At 46.4% G+C, this 27,085-nt stretch overlaps 1 protein-coding gene across 4 annotated transcripts in view; it reads right to left on the bottom strand.

Annotated features, from left to right (window-relative positions):
• The window catches only part of DGKD (diacylglycerol kinase delta), a 113,833-nt gene that overhangs the window by 51,778 nt on the left and 34,970 nt on the right, over window positions 1-27,085 (bottom strand). Inside the window, exon 1 of one of the 4 annotated variants that reach the window (XM_046018562.1) lies at window positions 19,053-19,083. The exons of the other annotated variants lie outside the window; for them this stretch is intronic. The gene's annotated coding sequence lies outside the window, so the exon portion shown is untranslated. Of the gene's footprint in view, window positions 1-19,052; window positions 19,084-27,085 lie in introns of those variants that run through there. 4 annotated transcript variants of the gene reach the window in all.

Genomic DNA, 27,085 nt, shown 5'->3' with positions numbered 1-27,085 from the left:
GACTGGAAGGACATGGGAGGAAATGAGTGGACCACAGCCTAAAGCAGAAGCACAGCTGGCAGCTAGAGCCAAGGGAACCAGGGAAGAGGAGCCAGGGATGAACTTGGAGAAGCAACAGGCCACAGAGTGTCATGCAGGCACCACTAAGAACTTTGGCCTTTATGCCAAGTGAAATGGAAAGCTGTGGTGCTCTTGAGAAGAAGAAGGTCCACAACTGACTTAGGTTTAAAAAGCATCGTTCTTGGAACACCCAGTTGGTTCAGTTGGTTAAGCGTCTGCCTTTGGCTCAGGTTATGATCCCAGGGTCCTCCTGCATCAGGCCTGCTCAGTGGGGAGCCTGCTTCTCCCTCTGCCTACAGCTCCCCCTGCTCATGCTCGCGCTCTCTCTCTCTCTCGCTCTCTCTCTCTAAGTCTTTTAAAGAAAACATAATAATAAAAAACATTCTGATTGCTTTATGGAAAAGAGAACATAAGGGGTAGGGCAGAAGTCAGTACCCTTTGGGGAGGGTGCTCAGCATTCCAATTGAGAGAGAAGAAAAGGGGAGCAGCCAGCTGCACTCTTGAGTGCCCTGAAGGCAACAGGGTTTCAGGACAGACTGGATGGGATATGGGACAAAGAGGAGCCAACAACTACCCCTTGAACAGCTGGAGAGATGGAGCTGCCATCCTGGGATGAAGAAGGCTGTGAACAGGTCTTACAGTTAGGGGACGGGTTTGTAGCTCAAAATTTTGAACATGCTGAGGTTGAAGTGTCTATCAAATCTCAATCATGCCCAACGTCTTCTGTCATCCATGAGGATTTCACCTTGCCATAAGTCTGGCTGCATTAAAAAAAGAAATGAGAGGGGCGCCTGGGTGGCTTAGTCGGTTAAGCATCCGACTCTTGATTTCGGTTCAACTCACAAGCCCTGAATCGGGCCTCATCCTGAGTGCGGAGCCTGCCTAAGGTTCTCTCCCTCTGCCCTTCCCCGCCCTCTTTCTCTCTGAAAGAAAGAAAGAGATGAGATCACTCATAAGTTACCACTGCTGGTGGTAGTTTTAAAAAATTAAGTTTTAGGGGCCCCTGGGTGGCTGAGTAGGTTAAGTCTCTGCCTTCGACTCAGGTCATGATCTCAGGGTCCTGGGATCCAGGCCCGCATCAGGCTCTCTGCTCAGCAGGGATCCTGCTTCCCCCTCCCCCTCTGCCTGCCTCTCTGCCTACTTGCAATTTCTCTCATTCTGTCAAGTAAATAAATAAATCTTTTTTTTTTAATTAAGTTTTAGAGAGCAATCCCACAATATTTCATCATGCTTCAGATGTTCACACCTGACAATTCAACACGTAGGAACCCACTCTAGAGAAACTCGTGCCCGTGTACCCAGGAAGGTGGGTATAAGAACTGCAGTGCTTTCAGGGAAACACAAATCAAAACCACAATGAGATACCACCTCACACCAGTCAGAATGGCTAAAATTAACAAGTCAGGAAATGACAGATGCTGGCGAGGATGCGGAGAAAGGGGAACCCTCCTACACTGTTGGTGGGAATGATGCAACCACTCTGGAAAACAGCATGGAGGTTCCTCAAAAAGTTGAAAATAGAACTACGCTATGACCCAGCAATCGTACTACTGGGTATTTACCCTAAAGATACAAACGTAGTGATCCGAAGGGGCACGTGCACCCGAATGTTTATAACAGCAATGTCCACAATAGCCAAACTATGGAAAGAACCTAGATGTCCATCAACAGATGAATGGATACAGAAGATGTGGTATATATACACAATGGAATACTATGCAGCCATCAAAAGAAATGAAATCTTGCCATTTGCGACGACGTGGATGGAACTAGAGGGTATCATGCTTAGTGAAATAAGTCAATCGGAGAAAGACAACTATCATATGATCTCCCTGATATGAGGAAGTAGAGATGCAACATGGGGGGCTTGGGGGGTAGGAAAAGAATAAATGAAACAAGATGGGATCGGGAGGGAGACAAACCATAAGTGACTCTTAATCTCACAAAACAAACAGGGTTGCTGGGGGGAGGGGAGTCAGGAGGGGGGGTGGGGTTATGGACATTGGGGAGGGTATGTGCTATGGTGAGTGCTGTGAAGTATGTAAACCTGGCGATTCACAGACCTGTACCCCTGGGGATTAAAATACATTATATGTTTATAAAAATTAAAAAAAAAAAAAGGAATTGCAGTGCTTTTTATAATGGCCAAAGCTGGGAAGACACAGGTCAACGGTGGAACACTCTGGACACTGGACCACTACTTAGGTCACAAACTAACAACCAAGCACTGTGATCCTTCAACAAGGGCTGTACTTGTAAAAAGTTCTGAGGCTCATGTCCCACTTCCCAGAAATTCTGATCTAACTCCAGGAATCAGGAATCAGTCACTTTTAACCTTGAACTACTTAAGTGAAGACAGTGGTATCCACAAAGGTAGGTCTTGGAAACACAATGCCGGTTGAGAAGAGCAAGCTGCAGGAGATGTACGGTATGACACCATTTCCTCAAAACTATGAACCTGGCCAAATACTCTGTGTTGCTTATGCCTACATAATGGGGGAGAGAAAGGATTTAAAAAAAAAAAAAAAAGGCAAACAAACGGTAAATAGCAAACTCAGAACTGCAGTGACTCTGAGGAGGGAGGGCCAGAGGGTGAGCAGGATGCAGAATACAAAGAACTTCCAAGTAGATCCATACTGTTTCGTTCTCTGGCTGCACAGGGTACATAGTTACTCATTGTGTTACTTTTTGAATCCCTGAAATATTTAATAATTTTTTAATGGTAAACATTTTAGCACAAAAATATGCTAAAAAACTCAAGTCAGAACTTGAGACACACACAGCATGTCCTATATTTACAGTTTACAGTTTACTGCATGTATCCAGGTGAAAATACAGGTACCCAGTAGGTACAGCTTACAGTAACTTAGTTTACAGTCTAGCCTTATAGAAGGGAACGGGTCAGCCTGTGACCATGCCGACAGACGGATTCTGCTGGTAAAATGGGGGGAGCCAGAACGTGGTGCGGTATTTCCACACCCCACTCACCCACACAGTGCCCTCCTCCAGGGGCTCCCACGGCTGCCACACACCCAGCTGCCTTCGCTGGCTACCATCCATTTCATGGCAGACACAAACTATTCCTAATTTGCCTCTCCAATTTCTCATCTTCGAGTACATTCCTGCACGCTAAAGAACTGGTGGAGTGTGTGAAAGAAAGTAAGGCCACTGGCTTATGAGGGGAAGGGACTGGTGGGACTGCTGAGAAGGAAGCTTTTAGAGACTAACCGAAAACCTCTCCAACACACTCCATTCCGTGAGGCATCAGCGTGGCAGCCACCGGAAGTTAATATCAAACCATAGAAACTTCCTTTCTGAGGTCTACTGAAGCACACAGAGATGCACGTCCTGCGGCTGGAGGATAAGCCAGCTCAGTAAGTCTGGGTGAGGGTACAGGGTGTCCAGCACAGAAGGGTAGGACAGCACAGCAGTTATGACAGAGACATCAGGGAGCCACTGGTACTAATGACCTGTCTCTAGGCCTCGGTTTCTTAACCCAAAAAGAGTAGCAGCACCTGTCCCCTGCTGTCATTCTCAGGGTGAAGAAGGTAGGCCATGACTGCCACCAGCGGCAGGCTCCATCCCCCGCTGTCCTCCAGCAGGAAGACGCAGGCTGGGCTGTAGGCCAGCACAGGTCAGTGTGCACAGCAGTGCATGAGAGCAAATGGTTGGCTCCCCGGCTGCTGGACAGCAGGGCACAGGGCACACCGAGCAATCCATGTGGACACCTTGTCGGCAGCTGCCTGAAGTACTCCCCACCACCACACCTGTCTACAGCGCTTCAAAGGAGTGAGTGTGCTCCAGCTAAACAGACCATCTCCCCGCCCCGCAGTGCCTGTCCTAGGGATGGGGGGTGTAATCTCTCCTGCGACAAAGTTCAGACAACAGAAATTCATTACAGGGAAGTTGATCTGACCTGCAGGCTTTCTGTCTGACCAGATGGGGACCAAAGATTTTTCTAGCATGTGGGAGGGAAGCCACATCACCAAGCCTATGGCTTTAAAAATCCCAGCCTTCCACCCCTAAGAAACACAAGACAAAAATCAACACTTCCAGAGACGCTTACAATAATCTTCCATTTCTTCCACTCACTTCATTTTAAATCCTTACACTTCAACTGCTTTCCCCCACAGCTTCACACAGCCTCATTGCCCACCAACACCTAGAACTCTTACCTGCCGCTCTCCCCTCTTGCAGAACATTTTCTGACTCCTCAAAATGGATCAGAATTGAAGTGGCCCGGCAAAAACAAAAATCGAGTTTTAAAATCGATGTACAACACCCTGTGTGTCACCGAAGGAGACCAGAGACACTGGAGTAACAAATCAGAACTACGAAGTTGAGTCACTGACCAAAAGAGGAGCAAAGGGACAGCGTCCGGGCAGGATTAGGAACCTGGAAATACTAAGCTAAATATAGCTCCCCAGCCTGTGGGACTCGGAAAGGTGGCCAAGAATAAGTATCTGGCGCGTTTGGTAATTCCTGTCACTTCCTGTTACTCACATCCTGCTGTTCTGATGCTGCCCCAAACACTGGATTTGCCACACACAGATCCCTACCTTGAAGCCCCCCGAGACCCAGACTATTCAAAACAGCTGGGATGTGCATAGACAACAGACTTCCTCACAGAGAGCCATACCAAACACAAAAATAACACCATATAAAAAAGCACCAGGAGGTCCCTAGGCAAAAGCAGCCCCAGAATACAGGGTCAGACCCCCAGGAAGCCCACTGCATGTAGCCCAACCACCAGAAGAGCCCAGGAAGGAACTGCTGCCAGGGCACTTCTCTCTAAAGCTGGGCTCATCTCCAGTCTCAGGGCAGCTTCAAAGGAAAAAGGGGATCCCCACCCCCATAATGATTCTGCCTGCCCAGGGGCCCACAGTCCACAGGGTAAGCACCTCCACCCCACCCCAGCTCCCAACCATCCCAAGGAGACTGATCCCCAGGAACATAGGACACTCAGGTAGGAAGCAAAGCCAACTGGGTCAGAGGCCAAAATCACTGTAATCCATCAGAGGACAGATTTTTAAAAGGAAAGAAAAAGCAAGATGAAGCAAAAAGGAAAAGCTATACCTAAAACTGAAATGCAACAAAAATATTTGGGATTATTGATCTAGTCAATATTTCTATAGCACTTTATTAACCTTTGGAATGTGCTCAACATGTGAAAATCTTAGAGATTATAGGTGACCCTGAGCAGGGTGCTGGAGGCAGGCAGCCCCTGGCAGGGGAAGGAGGGGTTTGCCGTTCAACAACGAGCACCCCAGGTGTGGAGGTAGTGACCCACACCGCATCTCCCCAACAGCAGGCAGGAAACGAGAAGCTGATCCACAGAGGGCAAAACTCAACGTTCCTCCAACAGTGAAGCACTATAAATAATCCAACCCTCCAAAGCACACGATGGAAAACCATACAGCCAAATTTTACAAGTGCAATGTCAGCGTGTACTCATGGACACAGATGTTCATAATATAATGCATTACTTTTATGTTCATTTTTTTTTTTAATGTAGGCTCTATGCCCAACATGGAGCCCAACATGGGGTTTGAACTCACGACCCTGAGATATGACCTGAGCTGAGATCATGACCTGAGCTCAGATCAAGAGTCAGACACTTAACCAGCTGAGTCACTCAGGCGCCCCCATAATACAATGCATTTTATTTATTTATTTTTAAAAGACTTTATTTATTTGACAGAGAGATAGCACAAGCAAGCAGAGTAGCAGGCAGAGGGAGAAACAGACTCTCCACTGAGCAGGGAGCCTGATGCAGGGCTCGATCCCAGGACACTGGGATCATGACCTGAGCTGAAGGAAGACGCTTAACGACGGAGCCACCCAGGAGCCCCCAATATAACGCATTTTTTTAAATTTTTTTTTTAAAGATTTTATTTATTTATTTGACAGAGAGAGATCACAAGTAGGCAGAGAGGCAGGCACAGAGAGAGAGAGGGAAGCAGGCTCCCTGCTGAGCAGAGAGCCCAATGCGGGACTCGATCCCAGGACCCCGAGATTATGACCTGAGCCGAAGGCAGCAGCTTAACCCACTGAGCCATCCAGGTGCCCCAATATAATGCACTTTAAAAGAAGGTTACACATTAGTATGTATTAATGATCCCACTGTTATACTATTTACTGATATTCATAGGAAAACACCTACCAAACCATTTGCCTCTATAACAGTTTTCAACCTTATCACTACTGACATTTTCAGCCAAACAATTCTTTGCTGTCCCCTACAGCACTATGGGGTGCTGAACAGCATTCCTGGACACACCAATAGCAGAGACACCACCAACTCCAGCCCCCACATGTCAAACCAAAGTGTCCTCAACTGCCAAATGTCTTCTATCCAAGTGGCAAATCCCACCTTCCTATTCCCCGCCCTGTTCCCTCCCATGATTGAGAACCACAGGTCTCTATAATAGTGTCTATATTTGGGATCTCAGTGATAAGACTTTTGAGTGTTTTTTACATGTTATTTGTATTAAAAAAGTCAGTAATATGCCAATCTTAGCATGAGTAAAACATTATAGGTGTTTTGCTATAAGGCAGGGTTTTTTAGTTGCTGAGAAGTTTCATATTCAGAAAGAAAATAAAGAAGTCTCATGGGAAAGGATGAGCTGGGGCAGACACTCAAAACCCCTGCAAGTTTGTAACCAAGCATTGGAAACAATAGCAACAGAAGTACACATTTTTCAATTTTGAAAGGAACTACTAAAGTGAATACAGGAAATACTACAGTGAATACAGAACTTTACCTTTTATCTTTTTTTCAAGATTTATTTATTTGAGAAAAAAAACGGTGGGGCAGGGGTTTAGGAAGAGAAGCAGAGAGAGAATCTCAAGCAGACGCCCCGCTCAGGCTGGAGGCCCACGCAATGTGGAGCTCGAGGTCATGATCCCAAGATCATGACCTGAGCTGAAATCAAGAGTCGGACATCTGTCTGATGAAGCCCCCCACGTGCCCCAGAACTTTACCTTTTAAAGAGGTGAGGGAGCTTGATGGATGGGAGGGAGTCTGAGTCTGAGCGAGACTAGCAAAATGCACAAAGATCTAAGATATAAGTAATTCCCAGGCAGAGTCCCAAGGCCCCAGAAGCTCGGGGCCGTGCTCCTCCTGGGCTGGCCCCGCCCTGGAGAGTGATGGCCCCTTTCAGAGGCTGCGCCAGTGTATGTGAGAGAGAAACACAGCCGCAGAAAAGGCTGTGACTGCATCTGGCTACCACACAGAGGGAAAAATTAGCTCCAAGTCATTAGTTCAAGCACTAGGGTCATTATTATCCCAGCGATAATGGAATCGAAATTAAAAGTGCCCTGGCAGTGGTCTTGAAGGGATGTGGAGATAGAGGGAGCATGATGGGAATACTTCAACAGTCTCAAATCTGACCACTCCCATGCTGTCACAATCCGTCTGTTTTTCTTTGGAATTATGTGATGCCAAATCTGCACATAGCCAAGGGCATCTACAATAACATTATAGTCAACAAGTATCGGGAGAGGAAGAGACGAGACATAAGCAGCCTCTACAGCCCAAGGTCAGCCATGCACTTTTCTGATCACTGAAGGTCAAACTGATCAAGCAGTTAAGACTTCCCAGGGCAAAAAACACGAGCATCCCCCGGCTTGCCAGGTATCCACCCTCAGGACAAAGGCTCGTGCACACCTTGACTGATGAGCTTATCTCAAGGATGTGTGCATGTCCAACACTTCCAGTGCTTAAGTAAACCAGGGACTAGCTACCAGGCAACAGTGGAGGCAGTCAGAAAAGAGACAAACACCTCACTCGGGGAAAACAAGGCTTACAAAGAATTTTGGAAAGGGTGTATTACATCACATTACTGCATAAAACAAGACAAGAGACTGAAAGGGCAGGACACACAGCATGGAAAACTGGAAGTTGGTATCTCAAGTGGTGAGACTAAATGGCTTTTCTCTTCTTCTTTTGGTTTTCTGTATTTTCCACATTTTCAAAAGTAAAAAGTATTTTAAAATACATCTCTGCCTTTTTCTTCTTCTTTTTTTTTTAAATCTACAAACTCAACATCCAGGACAAAAAACTACCAGCTGCCTATGCAATTAGCATCTTCCCCTTCTACCTTCCAGAATGGCCCTGCTGTTCCAGGTAGCCTCCTGCTCAGCCTGGCTACCAGTGCACTTCCCACGGCTCCTGCAGCTCAGGGACAGCACTGGGGGAGCTCCCAGGAAAGCTCTTTGGAAAGACAGAACAGCCCTGGCCACCCCTGCCCTGGCCCACCTCCTTCCTGTGGCTCCTGCAGCCAGCATCTAGCCCCACCAGGGGACCCTCAGAGAGAAAGCTGGGTCTCTGCCAACCGCGGAGCTCCACACTGGCCCCAGACGGCTGGCCCCTGGTCTTTTCGAGGACAGATAAACAAATCTCTACCTTATTTAAACCACTGTTACCTATGTTTCCTGTTCAACACCCCAAACCTAACCTTGAGACACCACCCTCATCATCGCAGACCGAGGCACAGAAATGGAATCTTCTTTCTCTTCCAGATCAATAACTTGATTTCTCCATTAACTAGAACTGAAAACTCCCAACTCAAATGGGCAGCAACACCAAGGGAGCTTGATTTAATACAGTAACAGTGAGGTTGAAATAATAACACCGAAAATCAAATCTGAGGACTTAAGTCAAGGCCACGCAAACTCTACAACCTGTCCCTTATTCGTTAAAGAAAGTTTTATGGGAGCACAGTCATTCCTGTACATATTGTGTCTGACTGCTACACACGGCCGGAGAGACCCCATTGCTCACAAAGCCTAAAATATCTGGCCTTCTGTAGAAGTCTGCTGCTAACCTCGGATAGATAAATTAGTGCTCACATGTATCTCAGGAGGAGCATAAAGAGAATTTGATGTGAAGGGGTTAAATGCAATGCGTTACAAAAAAAGATGGAATTTGCACCTTGTCCCTTCTCTCCGCCTCTGACTCCACAAGGAAGGGGCCTCCATTCTGTTCCCAGAGGAATCCCTGAGCACCTGGCAGGTAGTACTTGCTCAATGAATTCTCACAGAATTCAAACACGTCCTGCTTACGTGAAGGGTCAGTCCTTGAGTGCTTTAGGGTGAAAACCCTCGTGGCCGTGGAACACAGCACAGTGATGTATCCTTGAGCATAACTCCCCTCACACACCCTGTCCCCACCTCACAGGGAGTATTTCCAGGTGGTTTACCCAGCACACTAAGGACTCCCATGTTCTCCCACTTTCTTATGGCTCAGTCTGAGAGCCACGCTGTCTGGGAAAGAACACGCTCCACAACACGGTGACATGCATGAGCATATGCTCAAGTCTGGCTCCCAACAAAGCAGGAGGCCAGCGGGAACAGAATCAAAGGCAGGGGTCCTGTCCACCCCTTTCCATGTCTCCCATGTCCCTCCCCTCCCAGGCAATCCACCATGCAATATGCAAGGGGCAGCCATCTCCTCCCCTCCAGGACTAACTCTAAGGAGTTGGTCAGATATCTAACCAACATGATGAAGGTTTCATATCTCATGGCCATGATGCAAAGCTGGAGGTAGAGGAGGGGACAAAGACGTTATAGATGAGCCTTTGTTCCTCACAATCCACGGTTATCAAGTGGCCCTGCTGAGGTTCAGCCGGAAGCTGAGGTCACAGACTCACACATGCCTATGACTGGATGACCATGTGCCCCAACCCCATTTCACACATTAGGAAACACACCCAGAGAGGACAGGTAACTCCCCAAGGCCACACTGCTGTAGGAGGCAGAGCAGTGACCAGAAGACAGTTGGCCAACTGGTCCCCTCCAGCACACAATGTGGTCTGTGGACCCCCCGCTTGAGGGATGGGGAGTCTGACCCATGTGTTCTGGAAGAGCTGCTGAGTGCCAGCAGGGGCTCAGGAAGGAGACAGGACCACGAGGAGCACTGCTGTTGTGTACAGCTCCCACACCCTGCAGCTCCTGGAGGTGCAAAGACCCAGCCACCGAGACACAAAGGAGGGAGGGGGAACTAGATCTTTCTAGATGGCTGCCAGGGACCCGAACAGAGTCATGTCCTCTCAGAGATGCCCAGTCCAAATCACACTGTCCTTTCTAACTCCCCAAGTGATGAATGTACTTGGTCCAGCATGGTCATTTGTAAGCGATCCAGGAAAGGACATCTCAGACTACATTCCCAATAAGGCAGGTAAATCACACACAACGTCAACCGCCTTCTGGGATAATCTTGCCCCATGTATAACCCCCCTTTCAAACCTAAACAATTTATCCCTTTCCTCTGACCAAGCTTCCTGTATTCCTCTGGTATTTCAAGTATATTTCAAAGCTGAAAAGAAGTCATTCCAACCACAGGATTTAACATTTTAAAAAACCAAAACAGAAAAAGGGTTGAAAATACTTTTTTCCCTTGGCAAGTCCTGACTCAGAGGGTCTATCTACCAGAGCTGTGGAAACATCACCGGGCATCTGAACAGCCACCGTGGGAGGACAAGGCATGCGGGCTGGCTGAGGCAGGCTGGCCTGACTCAGGAGCCACCTCCCTTTGTCATGGCACAGCTATGACACAATCCCATGTGGATGGAGAAGACAGGAAAGCTTCCCGGAGATGCCAAGTGACAGACACACAGCAACTATGAGCTAGTTACCCCAACAGATATTTATAGAATGCCTACTTTGTGCCTGGCATAGCTCTGGGATGCTGGAATAGAGAGTGAGTCAGTAAGCCCCAGGATACCCCTTTTCTCGTAAAGCTTACCCTTCTCCCTCCAACAGAAATCAGAGGATGAAAGAAAGGGTACATATAATGTTAATGTTGACAAAAGAAAGAGAAAACCTAAATAGCCTATATCCATTAAAAATTTTAACTTATGGGGGCACCCAGGTGGCTCAGTCAATTGGGCACCCAACTCTTAACCTCAGCTCAGGTCTCGATCTCAGGGTTGTAAATTCGAGCCCTGCGTTGCACTTCATGCTGGATGTGGAGCCTACTTTAAAAAAAAAAAAAAAGTTTTAATTTGATTAAAAAATGTCAAAAAGTACTATCAAAAATCCTCCCCCCCAAAAAAAACTCCACACCAAGTTCACTGGTAAATTTTAGCAAGAATTTAAGAAAGAAATAACACCAAACTTTATCGAAAAAATAGGGGGGAACAATGATATCGCCCCTTCTCTTACAATGCTAGTTTATGTTTTATAAAGCCAACTTAACCTAAGTACTAAACCCAACAAAGGTGAAAAGAAAGGGAACACTACAGACAAATATCTCTCATGGATATGGATGCAAAAATCCCTAACAAAATAACAGCAAGTTGAATTTAACAATAAAAAGGTAGTATGAGGAAATAAGGTTCGTATCAAGAATATAAGGTGGGTTTAACACTTGAAAACCAATTTCATTTGCCTTTAATAAAATTAAGGTAAAAACAAACATATGATAACTTCAGTAGATACAGAAAAGTATCTGACAACATTCAATACCCATTCATAATAAACATTCTCAGCAAATAAGAAAATCCTCAAACTGATAAAGGGCACCTACAAAAAGCCCACAGCTAACATCATACTCAATAGTAAAGAGCTGAATTGTTTCCTATTAAGATTTGAAGAAATGAAAATATTCCTGCTTACACTACATCTATTCAACATTTATCAGCAGTTCTGGCTTTTGCAACAAGGAAAGAAAAAGAAATATAAGTCATCTGGGTAAGAAATAAGTACAACTGTCTCTATTTGCAGATGATACAACTAACTGTTCATATTGAAATTTCTGAGGAACCTACAAAACAACTACTAGAATTATTAATAAGTTGTTTTCCAAGGTCACAAAATCCATTATACTTTTTTTTTGCAGCAAACAATGAAACATATTTTTATATTTCATTTATTTAATAGGAAATAAAAACATAAATTACATAGGAATAAATCTAACAAGACATTAAAGATATATATCCTGGAAACCACAAAACTCTACTGAGAGAAATTAAAGACCTAAATAAGCACAGAGTTATATTACATTCATGGGAAAATTCAATGTCACTAAGGTATTGATTCTTCCCAAAATGATTTACAGGTTTGATGCAACTTCAATCAAGATTCCAGCAGGCTGGGGTTGCCTGGGTGGCTCAGTGGGTTAAAGCCTCTGCCTTCGGTTCAGGTCATGATCCCGGGGTCCTGGGATCGAGCCCCGCATTGGGCTCTCTGCTCCACAGGGAGCCTGCTTCCTCCTCTCTCTCTGCTTGCCTCTCTGCCTAGTTGTGATTTCTGTCAAATAAATAAAATATTTAAAAAAAAAAAAAAAAAGATTCCAGCAGGCTGGAACACCTTGAATTCAGCGTCCTGAGTTCAAGCCCCACATTGGGTGTAAAGACTACTTAAAAATAAAATCTTCAGGAAAAAAAAATTCCAGCAAGCTTGTTTTGTAGAAATGGACTATTTTAAAAAATTACATGAAAATGGAAAGGACTCAGAAATAACCAAAGCAATTCTAAGAACAAAAGTTAGAGGACTTGCAGGATACCTGGGTGGCTCAGTCAATTGAGCGTATGCCTCTGGCTCAGGTCACGGTGTCAGGGTCCTGGAATGGAGCCCCACATTAGGCTCCCTGCTCAGCAAGGAGCCTGCTTCTCCCTCTGCCAGATGTTCCCACTACCTGTGCTTTCTTTCTCTTCCTCTCTCTCTGACAAATAAATAAATCATATCTTCTGGGGAAAAAAACGTTAGAGGACTTACCCTGAGTTCAACACCTACTGTGAAGTTATAATAATATAGTGTGGTCTTGGGGTAAGATTAGAGCTATATAGATTGATGGAACAGGACAGAAAGTCAGGAAACAGATTCACAAATATATGGTCAATTGACTTGTGGCAAAGGTGTCAAGGTGATTGATAAGAAACATCTCTTCAACAATGCTGCTGGAAAAACTGAACATCCATAAGGGAAAAAATGAACATCAACTCTTACCTCACATTACACACAAAATTAACTGTACATTAGTTATAAACCTAACTTCTAGTAAAAAATCCTTTGCAATACTGAAGCAGAAAAAGGTTTCTTGGATTGAAAAACAAGAAGCATGAACCATAAAGAAAAAAAACTAATGAATTCAATTTCACAAAAAGAATGACTCTGTGCTTCGAAAGATGCCATGCACAAAAAAGGCAAGCCACGGATTGGGAAAAACATTCCTAAACACATATGTGACACAAAGAACTTATATCCAGAATACATAAAGAAATCTTACAACCCAATAATTAAGTAGTATAATAATTTAAAAAAAAAAACCTCACAACTCAATTCAGTGCAAAAATGGACAAATGATTCTACCACACACTTCACAAAATAACACAAACAAATGGCCAAGAAGCACATGAAAAGATGATGATATGATTTGTCATCAGGGAAGTGGAAATGAAAAGCACCATGAGACACTACTACAGATCTGTGAGGACACGTTAGCTAGAAGACTGACGCCAGCAGGTGCCAATGCCGGAATGCCCTGCACTGCAGGAGGTCATGTGAAATCCCAGGCACTCTGGAAAACAGCTGAGCAGGATCTTACAGAGCTAAGCGCACACCTACTATATGACCCAGCAATTCTCCTAGGTATTTACCACAGGACATGGAAACATTATGTCCACACAAACACTTGTTGTATACATATGTTCACAGCAGCTTTACTTGCAGTAGCTCAAAGTTGGAAATTGCTCAAATGCCCACCAATAGGTAAATGGATCAACAAATTGGGGGAAAAGAACACACTGTTGACATACCCAAATGTGGAAAATTTCAAAATCCTTATACTAAGCCAAAGATGCCATAAAAAGGGGGACATACTTTCAACTTATATTCAATGATTATTTAATTTGCATTGAATTATTCCATTTATACAGAATCCTAAAAAAAAATAATAATGTTAAAGACACAAAACAGATCCATATTTGCCTGAGGAGGGGGCAGAGAAAGGATAGATCATGAGGAAACTCTCAGAGGGGATGGAAATGTTAGTTGCCCTGTCTGGTGACAGTTTCAGTGGGGCAGGGGTGGGGCAGCTCCGCAATCCCTGCACTGGACAGGGTGAACCTTCCTCTGAATGACTAGAGTGACCATATAGTTTTATCATCCAAGCCAGGAAATTTCTGCAAGTCAAAGTGGGTGCTAAAAATAATTAACGGTGTTATCTCATCTACAACAGGGTGTGTGAACTGGCAGCACGCTGGACAAAGCAGCACTTACGGCTCGGGAACAACAAACACCCAGTCTAAACCTCGGTGTGATTAGATACTTATTGCATAAAGCAAACCACAGCATTCATTCCTCAGAAGACAGAGAGAGAGCCAGAGCTGGCAGTGGCCTAGAAGATGAGCTATGCCTGGGCCCCTGCCTTCCAGTCATGGAAGTGGTCCTGGTCTTCAGTGCCAGGGGCAGGACAGAAGCCTCGGATGGGGTGGGGACCAACCCCACTCCTAACTATTCTCCAAATGTGTGATTACTCTGATCCACCACCTTTGGACTTTTGCAGCCAGTGAACATCAGGAGACAGTGAGGAGAGCACATGACATGTCTAAGTCCAGCCAGGGGGCACTTGGTTGGCTCAGTCAGTGGAGCATGTGCTCTCAGGGTCCTGGGTTCTAGCCCCACGTTGGCCATCAAGCCTACTTTAAAAAAAAAAAAAAAAAAAAAAAAAAAAGTCCAGCAGGGACAGAGGCCAGCCTGGGTAGGGCCTGAACAGCCCTGTGCAGGCGGCTTTCCCAGCCTCCCATGAGCTCCTCAACCCCAGGCTGAGGTCTGGAGGGTTAGCTAGATACCCTGTACAGAACTGGTAGAGCAGCTCCTACAGTCCTCCTGACTTTAAAAAAAAAAAAAGGGGGGGGGGGGAGATCACATGTTTCATTTCTGAGTTTACATTTCAGAGCAGGTGCTTCTGCTATGGAGGAGGGGGGAAAGTAGTGAGTCAATAAACAGCAGCCTCCCTGGCACAGAGCAGGGAGAGCAGGGAATTATCTTAATTTGATAAGAAGTTGTTTCAAGGAAATAAAAACCTCCTACTCCCTACTCAACCTACTCTGAAATGCCAGGTTATTCTGGGACAGGAAAGTAGGGTTTTTTTAAACATAATATTCTAAAGAATGATATCATTTTCCTAAGTTTCAAGGAAAAAAGCCAGACAGGACTTGATGCAGTCATATCCCTGGCACACGTACCAAAGAATACTAGGTAAAGGAGAGCTAAAGTTATTAATTTCCTAGACACCCTAAGAAAAAACTCAATCGCATCCTCATAACTTCCCCACGGTTTCTTTTCCCAAAGAACTCTCTCTTTATAAAATACTGGAGTCAAACTACAGTCTCTCAACTGTTCATTTTGGTTTTTGTTTCTTCTATTATTTATAAATAAAAACAGAAGTGTTAACAATTCATACACACACACACACGTACAGTGAAAATGGCCTAGATTTTATAAGTGCAACTCCTCCTTGGTAACACCACACAGCCCAGACAAGTGACAGAGTCCTCTCCCACCCCCAGTCCTAAATACACTTAACAGACACCCACCACTGGCCCTAGCACTCACCAAAAGGCTGCCAGAAGAAAAGAGTCCCCTCCCCTCTACCTGCTTGAAACAACCGTAAGAACTGAATCCTAAGCCCTCGTGTGGCGTACCTGGCTCTTAGGACCCAGAGGCAGGTGCTGCCTTCAGCAAAACCCCATACTTAGTAAACACACACTACCAGTTTGGCTCAAAGCCTGCCTCTTCCTGCTTCTTGAAACTGAGAACACAGAGTGGATTATAAAGCAGGGAATTCACTGGATTCATTTCCTCCTGCAGCTGCTCTCCTGGTCCTGCACCCCTGTCCAAAGGGTATTTCATCAATCACAGCCTCTAATTCACTAAGCACCTACTATGTACTAGGCTCTTGCCCCCACCACCACAGGTGAGGTAGTACAGCCCCAACTCTGACGATGGGAAGATGAAACGACAGGTGTTAAGCAGTGGAGGTCCCACAGCTGACAGCTGGCACAGCCAGGGCGTGAGGTCAATTCTCCTGGAGCCCATCGCTTGAGCAGGAACCATGGTGGGCCTGCTCATGGCAGTGAGCCCAGGCAGTAGGAGCTGCTGTCCTAAATACATGGGGCTTCCTGTCTGGCAGGTCTTCTAGCTTCAGAGGCCTCTTGGGACACCCTCAGCCCATGACTATGACTTTCCCCACCCCAGCTCCAGGCCTGCAGTCACAGAAATTGGGAAGAGTTTCCATGAAGGAAATCTGCCAATTATATATATAGCTTTTCCTCTCTCTAAGCCAAAGTGACTGGTTGCAGGGGTTTTGCCCAGCAAATATCTGAGCTCCAAATAAGTTGAGAAGGAAAACTGATGCTGAAATCTGGATAAAGGTCATGGTTCTTCACCGAAGGAACAGCCCTGGCCACCTCACAGGCTGACGTCTGCTGGAAACAGCTGAGTAAATCAGGTCCAGGGTTCTACCCTATAGAGTTCTACTAAGGAACTTTCATTCATTCAACAAACACGAATGTCAAACAGATGAGATTAAAAACAACTAAAAAAATTACTTAAATCCATTATATGGAGCTTCTTTTTTATTTAGAGTTATTGGAGAATAAAAACTAAAAACAGGAGAAGTAAAGGGTAAAGAAAAACCAAAGTTTTTCTCTTGTTTTTACTAGTTAGTGCCCAATAGCTCTAAGGAGAGTAACTCTCCTGATACCTACTCTTCGGCTGCACATGCTATTTTTCTATATTCTCTGGACCTCATCTGAAATCCTTTGAAATTCATTTAAATCGAAATAACTGCTAAGTGTGGCAAGTTGAACTCTACTGCCATCCTAAAATGAATAAATTAATGAATTTAATGAATAAATGACTGATGGTGTATATAAAAACCAGGAAAACTGGGGCACCTGGGTGGCCTGTGGGTTAAGCCTCTGCCTTCGGCTCAAGTCATAATCTCAGGGTCCTGGGATCGAGGCCCGCATTGGGCTCTCTGCTCAGCCAGGAGCCTGCTTCCCCCTCTCTCTGCCTACTGCTCTGCTTACTTGTGATCTCTCTCTCGTGTCAAATAAATTTTAAAAATCTTAAAAAAAAGAAAAAGAAAAAGAACACCAGGAAAACTTCAGAGAGCACTTTCTGTCAACCCGATGACCTATTAGAAGCTATTTCCTTTTCACAGATGAGGAAACAGAGTCACACAGCTAACAAAGAAAACCACCTTACACCAGACCTTGTAAAACCTCTGGATACCATTAAATAGTTCAACAATATTCCTTGAGGAAAAGGAAGTTTTCCCACATACAGACACAACAAATCACTCCTTGCTTTGAATAACCTGGTTATTCTGACAGTCATTTAAGGGCAATGGATGCCAGGAGCAAAGTCTGCTCAATCGATCCCTGCCCCATTAAGTCACATGGTGTAGACACACAACTAAGCAGAGGTGCCACAGCCTACTCTGGGGAAGTTGTGTGAGATTTCAGTATGGCATTTGGCAGAAGCAGTCCCCTAAATATGCTTATTCCATAGGAGGATATAATTCTCATTCAATTTATGGGAAATTATATTGAAATATGGGCACATCTTTTTTGTGCCATGGACCCAGGTTATCCCGAAAACCCCCTTTATTGTCAACCCCCCTAACTTGGCCACTCCATCTTCCTAAAATTGAATTTTAATTTTTTTTTTAAGATTTTACTTATTTATTTGACAGAGAGAGAGAGAGTTCACAAGTAGACAGAGAAGCAGACAGAGAGAGAGGGGAAAACAGGCTCCCTGCTGAGCAGAGAGCCCAATGCGGGGCTCGATCCCAGGACCCTGAGACCATGACCTGAGCCGAAAGCAGAGGTTTTAACCCACTGAGCCACTCAGGCGCCCCTTGAATTTTAATTTTAATAAATTTAAATGTATCTGATAGGGCCTCTCCTTCCCTTTGTTCTTATATGATGCCAACAGGCACTCACTTCTGGTTTTCTGCCTTGTGCCCCTGCTCCTTCCGTTCCCTCCAACCCCTGCCAGCCTTCACACCAGCATTTGCGTAGACTCCCCTACTGCCCTTCTCCAGCCCACCCCTCTGCTCTCCTTTCTTCCTCAGCCGGCTCAGCCACCTCCGCCCAGTTTCCCTCATCAGCCTGCCTCCTCATCATCAAACCCAGCCTGGCCTTCTCTCCTTGATCACAGGTATGTGACACACTCGCCCGAGATTCTGGGGATGTAGGATACATTACAGTTCCAATCATGATCCATCCAAACTCAGGTAAACAGAAGCTGATGAAGCTATAAACCAGAACCAAACCTGAATCAACTTTGAGGACCCGCAAGAGCAGTGAAAAAGGACACAAGACAGGGCACAGGCAGGCTGCCCTCTCCAGAACAGCAGCATCCTCCCTTGGGCCGGGGCTCAGCACAGAGGCTGCTCTGCAGGGGAGGCCACACCCATCTTCCCAGATGTCCCCCACTGGATCTAGCAGCATCTCCAAACAGGAAAAACTGAGAGCATTTTAAGTCCCTAATGCTGCAGGAGTGAGGAAATAAGGGTTAACTGATCAACTCCGCCAGACCTACAAATGAAATATCTCCACCTATAAAAGTGATTGTTATAGACTCATGAGTGGAAGTGTTTATGATAAAAATATAAAACTATACACATACTGCTGTATGTATGACATGTGAAATGTACCACACACCTCTGACATAGGACTAAAGGGGACCAAAAGATAGAAAGCAGCTGCTGAGCTACTGTGACCTTTTATCCCCCCCTTGAAGTCTCCTCTAAAATCATTATTTCCATGTACACACTCTACACAATAAATGGATAAGCTGTCCTCCACGCAGCTGCGGTCCTGGGACGCTCCCGGACTCCGCCCCAGAGCCCACTCCCATGCCCCTTCTCAATGTCCACATGCAGCCACCAGGCCTGCACAGCTGCTTCCGTCTCCGTGCTCCCACCATGTTCTTTACCTGATTCTGCTACACTTGTCACAGGTCACCATAATTACCTCTTTTCACGTCTAACAGCCTCGGAGAAGTACCCGAGCACCGGGAACGTGTTTGTCCACTCTGTCTGCCCTCAGGCACCCAATAGTGCACCACCACAATGGACAGCTGAAAGAAGGAAAAACAAGTCTTTCCAAACCATGCGTGTTTTCCAATTGGTCTTGTTCGACTTCAGAAATCAGAGTGCCAAGGTAAGACCATGCAGTTGCCGAATTACTCCTGTATTCTCCAGGGGTAAACAAGAAGTTTTCAAACAATCAAACTTGCTAGAAAACGCACACATGCACACACACGCATGGACACACACACAGACACATACACAAACAGCAAAGGAGCCGGCCCGACCCCAAGTTGCTCACCAGAATCCAGAGATACACAGCTCCCAGAAAGCTCCCCCGCCCAGTACTCAAGGCATTTGTAAGAGGGTAACAGCAGCAAGATGGGGCCTAGCCCACAGAATCGTCCGCAGTGATGGACGTTTGTTCCGTGGGACTTCACAAAGAAGAAACAATTCCATATCCTCTCTGAACAGAAAGAAGTAACGAAACCTACTTCCTGGCTCACACTTGCTGGCACAGGCCGTGTGTATCCTGCACCGCGGAGAGCAGCTTCAAAGAGAACCCCTGGCCTCAAGTCAAGACCTAAGAAGGTGTGACCAAGAGCACACAGATTACTAAGGAGCCTGTGCTCCTTTGGCATCACATGAGTGTGGGTCCCAAACGTGGCTGCACCTCAAAATCATGGAAAGTTCTGAGAAATCACCCATTTACAAGTCAGCATCAGAATCTCTGGGGATGGTGCCAGGAACTCCCCCCCCCCAAGGGTGCCCAGGCACAGATAAGTTTGAGAACCACTGCCCTGAGGGTGCAGAAGACAGCAACGTATTCCCTTCTGACCGTGGCCTAAACAGGAATAGCCTACGAGGGAGAGTTTTCACCTGACCTTTGAGGGATGGGCAGGGTATATGGAGGGAACTTGGGGAAAGGGCCTTCAGATCTGAGGTGCCCCACCAAGACCAGGGTGATCTGTGCATGAGGGGTTTGTACCCTACAAAGAGCAGGTCCATGGTGGGCCAAGAGGCTGGGACAGCTAGGGAACGCCAGGTCCCCTGGACCATATGAGATAAGAACCGAGGTGGCACTCAATGATTTATAATTGCTTTTAGAAATGGGTAGAATTTGACTCTTTTTAATGGTTTTATATTTCAGGTATATTCCAGTCAAACTTGTCTTTCCTCTTCAAGGTCCGACTCAAGTGCAGTTGCTGCCAGGACCCCAGGGATAAAGGTAAAACAGTAAGACTGCTTTAGGTCCAGTGAAGTCCAGCATAATCCATGGTGATTTTTTTTTTTAAGATTTTACTTATTTATTTGTCATAAAGAGAGAGCGTGCACACACGCACACACACACACACAAGCAGGCAGAGTGACAAGCAGAGGCAGAGAGAGAAGCAGGCTCCCTGCCAAGCAAGAAGCCCAATGCAGGACTCGATCCCAGGATGCTGGGATCGAGACCTGAGCCAAAGGCAGAGGCTTAACTGACTGAGACACCCAGGTATCCCAATCCATGGTGATTGTTTTTTTTTAAGATTTTATTTATTTATCTGACAGAGGGAGATCACAAGTAGGCAGAGAGGCAGGCAGAGAGAGAGGGGGCAGCAGGCTCCCTGCTGAGCAGAGAGCCCGATGCGGGCCTCGATCCCAGGACCCTGGGATCATGACCTGAGCTGAAGGCAGAGGTTTTAACCCACTGAGCCAACCAGGTGCCCATCCATGGTGATTTTAATGAGAAGTTATTATTCAGCAAACAGAATGTATGAAACATTTCACTTAAATATAAGTAAACCAAACTAAAAAAAAAAAGTCTAAGTACCAAATGACATCATAAATTAATTTGTATCACTGCTGTCAATTCCCCCATTGAACAGATAGGCAGTGAATGCCTATAATCATTCTGTTAATAGCAGCAAACACTTACATCATGCCTACTGTGTATTAACTCATTTAATCCTCCCAATGATCCCATAGTAGGTTATTACTATCCCCCATTTCTCAGATGAGGAAACTGAGGCTCAGAGTACTCTAATGACTTGCCCAGGGCCACTCAGCTAGCAAGAAGCTGAGCTGGGATTCGTGGCTCAGCCTCCCAATCCTTGCCCCTGAGCACTGGCACAGCACGAGGGCTCATGGGGGGGTACATACAACAGTAAAGAAAGGAATGTAACCCAGTCCTATCATCTATGCCCTTACATTTGAGGAAATGCAAATTCTGGACATTCAAAGACAGAGGCCCTCCTTCCTCTGGGAAAACCAAAGTATGGAAATACCACATAGCACATAATTTCCCCCACAAATGAAGTAAAAGTAACTGAACATATTACAGCATGAGTCTCTAATACACAAGCAGCCTGACACAGCACTGTCCTTCCCTCAGGCCCCTGTTCGCCCACAGCACTGGCTTTCTCACAGCACTGACAGCCTCTGTCCCTGCCCTCTGGCTGCTCAGGGGAGACCCAGAGCCCCACGAAAGGGACCCCAAATAGAAACCCACCCACCAGCACGGGGAATCGGATGTGTGCCTCGACAAAACCAGAGCCAGCTGCTGGTCCCAGGGCCAAGGTCCCACCCACGCCAGCATCACTGCCCAAGGAATTGGAGGAAGGGGGCTCAGGCAAACCCCGAGGGCACAAGCACATGACACCATGACAGCAGGTGACATCCCTGACTGGGGCGAAGGACTCCAGGCAGCAAAACTTCCAGAGAGGCACCATCCTCTCCCAGGGTGGAAATGCCTCACAATCCCCGTGTGCTCCAGGCTCCCTGCCATCTGAGGGACATGGGCCAGTACTCAGCCCACACCTGCCTGCAGGTGGCCCTCTTCCTGCTTCCCGCTGTCCATCTGCTACACCTGTGTCCCCTCCGATGAGAAGTGCCCTCGTCCTACTTAATTTAGAAAATCTTCACTAAATTCAATTCAGCTGATTCTGCCTCCCTCAAAAGGGACAGTGCCTCTGACACTAGCAACCCTGAAGTCAGTCTCTCAGGTGAAATTTCTGGAAGGGACAGCGATGCGCCCTGGTAAAGAAAGGGAGAGTGTCCAGAGCCCCCTGAGTCTGGCACTGCGCATATCAGGTGACCGTGGGGCCTTAGGCAGAGCTACCTTCTGGAAGACAATAATCATCCAACTGCTCAAAACCCCATTTATTTTCAGCATCCTACTAAATTCCCCAGTCAAGTAAGACAAGGAAAGGCACTGCTACGAGAGGTGCTTAACGAAAGTGCTGCAGCTGTGCTCTCCATCCAGACCCTTGTCAACCTCTGTGGCTCCACGGAGGCTTCCACACCTTCCACTGGGCCACAGCCCTCCCCACACCCATTCTGGCCACCTCCTCCTGGAAGATCGAGTCTTCCACAACAGCCAGGCTTGTAACAAAAACGACTTTCAAAATCTGGATGGCATCCCAGTACCCATGGCAAAAAAGTCCCAACTCCACACAGCCTGGAAAGTACTTCACCTCTGACCTCCGTCCATCTGGTCGCCCTCGCATGCTCTGCCATTCCGGCAAGAACCACTTCTACCCCCAGGCACTCGCCATGCTGGCCACAGCTCCCTCTCAGCCTCAGGCCTCTGGGCCTCTTGTCCCTGACACCTGGCCTCACTGCAGCCCAGAGCTGCTTGCTCCCCAGCCTGCTGCTTCTGTGGCTGCTCGGCCTTGCCCCCAGGGCCACAGGCTGCAGGAGGGGAGCCATGCACGGCAACCCAGAGTGTGGCCCGCTGGAAGCGCTCTGCTGAGGGACAGCAGCCGGGGGAACGGGTCCCAAGTCATCCTGGATCAGTGGCAATCAAATCTCTCCTCGACAAACACTGTGTGCTGGCTCTTGGGTGAAGCAGTGAACAAAACAAAAACCTTGCTCTCACGCAGCACACACTGCAACATGGGGACAAAGAAAACCGAAGGGACTCAGAGGATGGACTGGGAGGGACAGGCTGGGTGGCGGCGTGAGAACACAGCTGTGCTGTGCTCCACTGCCTCGACTTGTTCTTGCCGCATCTTGACACTGAGTAACATTAAAGGAGGTGATGAAATGTCATCACAGCTCTATTAAAATAGGACAAAAATGGAAAATGATGAAAACACAAACTTGGAGAAACAAGGTAAAAGCCCTGCATGCTGACAGCCCTCCAATGCCCAGAAGGCTCTCGAGCTCCCGCCTCGGGAAGGCTGTAAGCGAAGTCTGCACAGGATGGGAAGCTGTAGAACCACTACGGAGAGCTCAAAGATGAATAGCTCAGGCGGGCGGGGGTGAGGGTGGAGTGGGGATATCCAAGTCAACGAGAACATTTGGAATCCCAAAAGAATATGGAAAATCTTTCTCTGAAGCAGAAAATGACTACTACCTTAAACAGAAAGCACTTTTAAAATACCGCTCTATCGGGGGCACCTGGGTGGCTCAGTGGGTTAAGCCGCTGCCTTCGGCTCAGGTCATGATCTCAGGGTCCTGGGATCGAGTCCCGCATCGGGTTCTCTGCTCAGCAGGGAGCCTGCTTCCCTCTCTCTCTCTCTCTCTCTCTGACTGCCTCTCTGTCTACTTGTGATCTCTCTCTGTCAAATAAATTAAAAAATAATAATAATAAAAAATAAAATAAAATAAAATACCGCTCTATCAACCAAGAGTTAGCCAGGATAAAAACAAACTAAAAAGAACGTGAAAGCAATGCTGGCTGGCGGTAAAAATCAAAAGTAAATGCAACAGGAAACAAAATTAAAACTTTCATAAGTAGGATTTGAGAAAACCAACAAATTAAAATGACGCAAAAGAGTGTGACAAGCACAGAAGATCCAGAACCCTCCCCCTAGGACTCCCTGGCCTTGGGACTCTAACCTGCCTGACCAGCAGCTGTGCTAGGGGGAACCAGACACCTTCTTCTGCCTCCATCCCAGCTGCGCTGATGCACCCTCTGTCCACTGCCCACCCGCCACCCCCTCCACTCAGAACCTGAAGCAACCCTCTCTTAGTGAGGGCTGTGGTCTCTCCCGGCCCCCACATCCTACACTCTCTCCACCCTTTCCCTTCCTCCTCCAGTTCACCCTCCACAGTGCAACCAGAGTAAAACGTTCTCACTGCAAATCTGGGAATTTCACCCAAAAGACTATTCGATGGTATTATGGGTTGAAGGACTAAGTCCCAAGCCCTTCCCAGGGCCCCCAATGGTCTCTGGCTCCTTCTGGCCTCAGCCAGCCAAACGGCCTTTCTTCTGCTTCTTTCCACAGTCTACACTGCATCTTCCACCACAAGGCCTTTGCACACACTGGTCCCTGGACTTGGCCTATTCTAGGATGCCTACAGGCATGAGACATACAGACACACTCACACACTTGCACACACTTCTTCAGTGAAGACTAACCAGTCTTCATATCTCAGTTAAAACATTACTTCCTCAGGGGCAGTCCTCCTGACTCCATCTGGATACCAGTGTGTGGGAGGTGGAGGGGTCCTCCTTACGATGCCCCACATAGCCTTCCTTCCCTGTAACCTATTTCAGCCTGTAACCTCTCGGTGTGTGCTTCACTGAGCCCCCAGAAGAATGCCAGCTTGATGAAGAGCCCCTCTCCATCTCTGCTCACCAATGACAGGTGACCACTGAGCATGGTGCTGGGCCCTGGGCAAGCTTGCAAAAGGCACATGCTGCTGAATCAGTATATGAATAAACAACAAGGTTCCCAAAGAGTAAGACAAAGCAAACAAACAGAATTATACAGAAAATACGAGGAAAAAAAGACTTTTTCAAAGTTGGAAAACCAAAACCACGTCTGGAAGGCAGAAGATTTACTATATACCAGACGAATTAGTAACCAAATCCAATTATCACACAAAAGAAAAACAGTCCCATGAGATTTCAAGCAGAAATCTACAGGGGCTCTAGGGGGCTTAGTTCATTAAGTGTCCAACACTGGATCTCAGCTCAGGTTTTGATTCCGTGTTGGGATCTACACTGGGCATGGAGCCTGCTTAAAAAAGAAAAAGAAAAAAAGAACAAGGAAGAAATGTACGGGTTATCTACAAAGATGATAACACCAAGGCTGGCTTCAGAGGCCTCCCCTCCAACACCAACACTAGGAAACATCATGCTGCTAGAGTTATCTAATAAAAAACACTCTATTTTGGGGCGCCTGGGTGGCTCAGATGGTTGGGAGTCTGCCTTCAGCTCAGGTCATGATTTCAGGTCCTAGGATCCAGCCCCACATCAGGCTCCTAGCTCAGCAAGGAGTCTTTAAAAACAAACAAACACACAGGGGCACCTGGGTGACTCAGTGGGTTAAAGCCTCTGCCTTCAGCTCAGGTCATGATCTCAGGGTCCTGGGATCGAGCCCCACATCGGGCTCTCGGCTCAGCGGGGAGCCTGCTTCCCCCCCCCCCAAACAACCTGCCTCTCTGCCTACTTGTGATCTCTCTGTCAAATAAATAAATAAAATCTTTAAAAACAAACAAACATATTTTGTTTCCTTTGCAGAAGGAACAACATTCTACATCATTTTTCTTTGTTCTTCAGCGCTTTCTCACTTTCATTAGTGAGATGCAAACAACGATGGTTGGTGAAAGAAAGCAGCAAGCATCATGTGCTATGTGGCTGAAAACCCCGTGAAGTACACAGCTTCACCAAAAAAGGACATCACCACGTGCGCTAGCTATAAGCAGATACAACATAAGAAAATTTATAAACTGTGAATGTATTTTTATAGGAATTTTTAAATTCAAATCACTACCAAATATAAATGTAAATGGTGCATATACCACTCGCAAAAATACAAAACAGAAGAGAGATACCGAGAAAGCATTCAATCAAGATAGCACAACACAGTCAGCCACTAAACACAGGAGTCAAATGTGCAAAAACCCTGACAAGCAGAAAATGTCTCAAGTTCACTATTACAAACTGCTCCAGATTGAGGAAAAACAACTTCTAACAATATATTGTTTACAAGAATTAAATCTAAAACAGTAAATAAAAACTGAAGAAAAAAGTGAGGGTGGAAGACATATTACCAAATTCTGAACCAAGAAATAGAGCAATGTTAGTATCAGACAGAGTACAGTTAGTGATAAAGACTATTCAGTGTAAAAAAGATGTTACCTTATTGACAAATAATTACTCAATAATGAAGGTATTAACATTTCTGTGTTTGGGCACCTGGGTGGCTCAGTCAGTGAAGCAGTGAAGCGTCTGCCTTCAGCTCAGGTCATCATCCCAGAGTTCAGGGATCGAGCCCGAAGTGGGGCTCCCTGCTCAGCGGGAGCCTGAGTCTCCCTCCCCTTCTGCCCCCCACCCCCACTCATGCTCTCTCACACTCTCTCAAATAAGTAAATAAATAAAATCTTTCAAAAAAATACTTATGTGCCTAAAAGAGCTTCAAAGGGGCACCTGGGTGGCTCAGTCAGTTAAGCATCTGCGTTTGGCTCACGTCACAATCCCAGCGTCCTGGGATTGAGCGCTGGGTCAGTCTCCCTGCTCAGCAGAGAATCTGCTTGTCCCTCTCCGTCTGCCCCAACCCGCTGCTTATGCCCTCTCTCTCTCTCACTCATTCTCTCCCTCAAATAAATAAGATCTTAAAAAATAAAAACAAGGGGCGCCTGGGTGGCTCAGTGGATTAAGCCGCTGCCTTCGGCTCAGGTCATGATCTCAGGGTCCTGGGATCGAGCCCTGCATCAGGCTCTCTGCTCCGCAGGGAGCCTGCTTCCTCCTCTCTCTCTGCCTGCCTCTCTGCCTGCTTGTGATCTCTCTCTCTGTCAAATAAATAAATAAAATCTTTAAAAACAAAAAAAAAAACAAAAATAGAAGCACCTGGGTGGCTCCATCATCATGGTCTGCCATCAGCTCAGGTCATGGTCCCAGGGTCCTGAGATAGAGCCCCACATAGGGCTCCCTGCTCTGCAGAGAGCCTGCTTCTCCCTCTGCCCTCCCCCTGCTTGTGTTCCCTCTCTTGTCATGTGTCTGTCAAATAAATAAATAAAATATCTTTTTTAATGTGTAAAAAA

This window comes from Meles meles, chromosome 9, assembly GCF_922984935.1.
Source record: "Meles meles chromosome 9, mMelMel3.1 paternal haplotype, whole genome shotgun sequence".
In the NCBI taxonomy this organism is placed as follows: Eukaryota; Metazoa; Chordata; class Mammalia; order Carnivora; family Mustelidae; genus Meles; species Meles meles.
Note: the sequence above shows the minus strand (reverse complement) of the source record. Positions and strands in the feature narration are given on the sequence as shown.